Source organism: Phascolarctos cinereus, unplaced genomic scaffold (assembly GCF_003287225.1).
Source record: "Phascolarctos cinereus isolate Bilbo 61053 unplaced genomic scaffold, phaCin_HiC Scaffold_4;HRSCAF=312, whole genome shotgun sequence".
In the NCBI taxonomy this organism is placed as follows: Eukaryota; Metazoa; Chordata; class Mammalia; order Diprotodontia; family Phascolarctidae; genus Phascolarctos; species Phascolarctos cinereus.
The window spans coordinates 717382345-717388314 of record NW_027555847.1 but is presented as its reverse complement, the minus strand read 5'-3'; positions in this window follow the sequence as shown (position 1 = coordinate 717388314).

The window sequence follows — 5970 nt, the reverse complement described above, 5'->3', positions numbered from 1 at the left end:
TTCCGTGGCATGATCAGAAGAGAAGAGGCGGTATCTTTCATTGTGTGTTTCACAATCTCTATTCTTCCTCTCACAAAAATCCTATCAACTCTATTGTCCCATTTTCCTTTTTCAAAGTCTTTCCCAAAGTTCTCTCATATGTGCCTAAACAAACATCTTCTAATCCTTTATTGTTATGGACTGCTTCTGAGTGCTTGCCTCAGAGGTCCTTCTTTGACTTTGTCAGGTGTAGGTGAAATCCTCTGCCCCGGCCCAATACTAATAACTCAGATTTGGAGATCATCTTAGAGCCTGCAAAGTTCACAACAAACCGGTGCAGTAGAGAGTATAAGGATTATCATCCTCCTTTTACAGATGAGGAAACTGAGGCTCAGAGTAGTTTGGTGACTTGGCCAGGGTCTCACAGTGGAGGAACCAGGATTCAAATTCAAATCCCTCAACTCCAGATCCCATACACTTCCTGCTACTTCACACTGCCCTCAACTTTGCCCTACTTAGTTTATGCAGGCGTAAAAGTAGGGCACTCCCATCCCTAAGAGCAGATGCTTTTGATTGGCACTAAAAGGCAGAAAGGCAGGGACGTAAAGGAAAGGCAAATAGCATGGGCCACCACAAAAGGAAATAGAGTTCAGATGCCTCCTGGTAGGTTGGGCTGGAGCTGCACAGGGTGTATTTCCTGCGCACGCCACCAGATGGCGCTCTGAGTACATGTTGCTCCAGCTCCCTTTTTGGGTGAAGGTGTGAACAGGATCTAAGTTGCTCTAAGCCCTGAGTTCCCTTTTAGTACCTCTGCACGTAAGTACATGAAGCTTCCATGGGTCCCAATCAGGAGTTCACCATTGCCAGCTTCTCACGAAGCTGTCTTCAGGCCAGAGAAGGGATCCCTAGCCAAGCTGAGAGATGGATCACCCCCAAGTTGGAACCCAAACCCTAAGCACAAACTAACTCCCTAGGAGCTCTCAATCCCTTGCACCTCTGTTTTTGTTTTGTTTTTAGCACTTTTCCAGTCGAGCATGGGAAACTCTGTTCTTCTTCGTCCTGCTGCAGCACAACATTAGAATAATCTCGGACCACTTCTTTTACGTCAGGTAGTCTGGGGCAATTTATTTCCACCTTCCAGATATTCTGCAGAGGAAAAGAGAAGCAATTTAATGAGAATGGCTCTATATTCCTTAGGTAACTTTTCTCTTTCAGTTTTTAGGGATGCAGCGGCTGGTTCATTCACAGTTCTGATCTTTTCCATTTTTTCACTTACATCCATGATCATGTATCTTCCCCGCCCAGAGTTCAAATGCTCAAATACTTCCCTATCGTCAAATACTTCCTTATAGAATTTCAGAGTTGGAAGGGATCACCGAGTCTAAACTATACGCAAAAGGAATCCCCAACATAACACCAGACAAGTGGTCAACCAGCCTCTACCCAGAGACCTCCAAGGAAGGGGATCCCATTACCTCCCAACTCTGCCCATTCCCTTATGGGATTGACTCTAATTGTTAGGAAGTCTGTCCTGACATCAAGCCTAAATCACTTCCATGACTCTACACCTGATTAGCTGTTTTCATCAGTCCTCACAGCATGCTGCTACACACACCTTCATCATTCATGCCCACCCACCACAACACCTCCTAAGCCCTAGGATGACTCCAGCCCAAGCTCCACTCACCCTGTGGCCCACATCCAATCTGTCGCCACGTCCTGTTGATTCTCCCTTTGTGGCATCTCTTGTCCCTTCTCTCCCTGGATTCCCTCTCATATTCAAGCCCTCATAGCCTCACACCTGGACTATTGACTGCCTGCCTGTCTTACATTCCTCCTCATTCCAGTCCATCTTCCACTCCAGGTATCTTCCTAAAGCTGATATCTGACCACATCCACCACCCACCCTCCACTACCTTCTTGCCTCTTACTCTACAATTTTCCAACTCTGCACTTTTTCACCAGCTGCCCTCCACGCCTCCAATTTTCTGCCTTTTCATCTTCCTTCGAGCCTCATCTAAAACCCACTTTCTACAAGAAGCATTTCCTAGACCTCTCTAATGTTTGTGCCTTCCTTCTGAGGTTATCTCCAAATTTATCTTGTATTTTGGTATATAGCTGTTTGCGGGTTGTCTTGTGAGCTCCCTGAGGGCAGGGATGGCCTTTGCCTTTTTTTTTTTTTGTATCCCCAGCACTGGCACATAATAGGTGCTTCTTAAATAAATGCTTGTTCACTTGACTAACTCTGTCTCTTGGCCAGCCACTCCTCCCCTCCCCAACCCGCTGCTCCCGATTCTTCCCTCTGGAACGAAGCAGCCCCTCTAATACTTGCAGACAACTGTTGTACTCCCTGAGTCTTCCCTTCTCTCCAGGCCCTTCAGATGATCCTCCCAGGCCTTTCACCATCCCGGTTGCTTTCTGTGTTAAACATGTGCCCCCGTTGTAGGACAGGCCCAAACCCCAGCCCTTTCTTTGCACATCATATTTTTCCCTCTTTATATTCAGCTTTGTTTCTTGTGCCAAGATGACATCTAGTCTCTTTCCTCTTAGATGCCAGGCCCATCAAGAAGCCTCTCAGTCTGCTGGGTTCTTCTGCTATGGTGGTTTGTGTTCTTTCCAAAACTGAGAGGTCATAGTTTGCCTTTCAAGGTTCCTTTTGAACTTCCTCCTCAAAGATGGTGGGCTATGGTTGAAGAAATGTTGTGGCCCAGGTCTAACTTGCAAAATTTATAATCATAAGCTACTCACCCAACTATGCCAAGTCTCAGTTTCTTCATCTGTAAAGTAGGTATGATAATGCCGATATTACTTAACTCTATAACGGGGGCAGATCCAAGCGATGGGTGCCATGTTTATTTATGAGAACTGCATTCCCTAGGAATTTGTGTATGAGCTTCACGGCTTTCAGCATTTCTAGTTTAAAAGAGCCATAATCTTATGGAAGGGGGAGGTGGTGAGAGATATGGGAGACAGAGGGGTTTCCCCAGGGAGGAGCCAGGGATGTGAGAAGGAAAGAAAGAAAGGATGTGGTGCAAGAGGGGCAGCTATAGGTGAGAGTGAACTGATTTGTGATGCAGGATGGCTCAAAGGAACAAAATGAGGTGTTTTCCTGCACCCTAACACCTGGTAGCCATGAGTCTGGATGGACTGTACCCTTTTCTGAGATGTTAGGACCTCAGGGGTTTACGTGGTGCTGTGACTAACTGGTCACTTTTTTAGGGTGTGTGTTGGGGGGAGGGGCTTGTTAGCCTGGGCAACCGTTTAACCAGGGCCCTACATGGACCGGCCTTCTTAGGAGATGCTACTGATGTTGCACAGCTAACAAGTGACCAAGGCAGGATTTGAACCCAGCTTTACCTGACTCCAGATCCAGTGCTCTAACCATTGGGCCATACTGATTTTGACTAAAGTGGCCATGCCCTCAAAAGCCGGGACCCCAAGAGTGAGGTCACCTAAGCTGGCCTCAGGAACCCAACCAGACAGAAAGACAAGAGTAATGAAGCAAATTTAGGCAAATCCTGCTGCTGACTTTAGGGAAAGATTTGGGTGACAAATGGAAGCCACATGTAAAGAGACATGTAAATTTCCCGCTATCCACCTCAGTCCACGGAGCAGAACTTTGGGAATCTGGGAGCTGTGTTGAAGTGCCAGGAGGAGAGTCAAAAAAGAAAGTCTTGGTCTTAGCCCAGCCTGGCTGTCTTGTGAGTAGGCAGGGCCAGCTAAGAGCCAGGACCCAAAGCAAGTGAGGAAATGCTGGGGGGTGGGGGGTTGGTTATAATTAAGAGACCTTTCTGTCCCTGACTGACTCCCAGCTCCTGACAAGATATTTGGAACCCGTCCTTCCCAAAGGCCAAGCTGCATCCCCCACAGCCCAGGCCACCAAGGCAGAGCCATGGGCCTCCCTCCCCGAGCGGAGGGTGCCATGGAGTCACAGCAGCTCCCTGTTGCCTTTAGTGTCGGATACAAATGCCTCGTTCACACCCCTTCACAGACTGGCCCGGGTGGACCTCGGTGGGTTGGCTGTGCATCGCACCCCGCCTCACGCCTCTATGTTCAGGCCAAACTGGCTGGCGTGCTGGTCTCCAAATGCCACGTTCCGTCTTCCTGGCCCTCACACAGGTAGGCCCCCTTATGTGGGTGCTTTTCCTCTCTACCCCTGACACTTGGGATCCCTGACTCCTTCAGTGCTCACCTCGAGGGGCATGTGGAATGGGGACTGACTTGGATTCACATCTTACTTAGTCCCGGTGTGACTTTGGGCAGCTCACTTTACCTCCTTCCGTGTCCGTTTCCTCATCTGCAAGATGGAGTTAAACCTCTGAGACCCCGATCAGGTCGGCAGCTATGACCTTATGTGAGGCCCCTGTCCCCAAAGAATCTTTGGTCTGTCTCAGAATTATTGTAAGATACAAGTGACTTGGGGGAGGGGCAAGGAGAAGGGGGTTGATCAGAAGAATGTCCATATCAGCACTTAGATTGGAATCTTTGATTGTTCGTCCTCTTTCCTCATAGAGTATGACTGTGACCGTTACTACCTATCTAGATGGACACAAGGTGACTGTTTTAAGTTTCAGTGTAGGAGCTGCCTCTGAGAAGATTTGGTTGGCTTGGGCTCTTGTGGGGGGACAGAGACACCCAAAGTGAGCCTGGCCTTTTTCACCGTTTCCCTGTTCAGAGTGGACTTGGCTAGGAGTGGGAGGGTTGTCAGAGGGAGCAGAGAAAGCCTGTGAATGCCTAGGCCCTGTGGTTATTCCTTCTCCCTCCATCAAGAGCCTTGGAATAGAAGCTTGCCCCAAGAGGATAATTCCTGAGAATTTTCTAGGACAAGAGATGGTAGTAATTAGAGCAATGGAGGTATTGAGTGGTCGCAGAAGGACATGGCAAAGGCCTGTGTGTGTTTGCCTCCATGGCCTGAAAGTGGAATTCATGGATGATGTCCCTGAACCCCAATCTCCTTGGCAGAGGAGGGAACATTTTGGTTTCCTAGGTAGCCTGATCCTAGAATCAAGCCTTCTAGACAGAGAAGGGAGATTTCTTGAGGTGTCCAAGTCTTGGGGGTTGCCCTCAGAGGAATCCCACATCTAAGAATTTGGAGATTTAGTCTTCTAGCAAGAATGTACTTCTTGGAGGAAGAAGACCACCCATATGGCCCCTGTAGCTGGAGAGTCAGTAAAGGATTAAAGCCATGAATGGAAGATCAGAAGACCTGTCCTTGTTGTGCTGATGATGGGCCTATGGGAGCCTCAGACTATGTTTGCCTTCTGGGAGGGTGCCTAAACCATAGGGTGGCACTAAAAGTCTGGAAAAGGTTGTGTAGGACTCTGTGGGAGAAGGATTTCATAGGAATGTCAAAGCATTGCCCTGCTGGTAATCCCAAATTTAGTTCCCTTCTGAAGTGAACTCATGGGCTATTGTGAGTGCCTTATGGTTTTTTGGTATCTGTTTATGGGCTCCTACTTTTTCTGCGGAGGGAAATACAGTCTGTCCTCTACTGGGCGTGCATTTGTTAACTAAGTGCTTGTATAGGAACTGGGGACCTTATTTCCCATATTTATGGACACCTAGACATGAGTTATAAACAAGCTAGCTTCAGATTTTTTCCAAAGTCAAATTTGGATGGGAACAATAACAAATGAAAAAAATTTCGTCTTTTACAGTCATTCCCTCAAGCCTCAACCCAGTTTCTAGGAGCCCTGACCAAAGTGCTTAGCACGGTGCCCAGTGTGTTAATAAATACCATACAAATGCTTATTTTCTCCTTCCCTGGGCCATGTGTTACAGGTATAATGGGAACAGTCTGTGAAGTGGGTAGAGTGCTCCTGGGTTTGAATCCTGCCTGTTAGACTTCTCAGCTAAGTAATCTCATGCCCATTTTCCTCATCTGTAAAATGGATACCACGATCCTCGCTGTCCCTCCCTCGTGGGCTTGCTGTGACACGCTGGCAAGCTTTGAAGCTTAGTGATTAATTAGTATGATGGGCCGGACAGTGC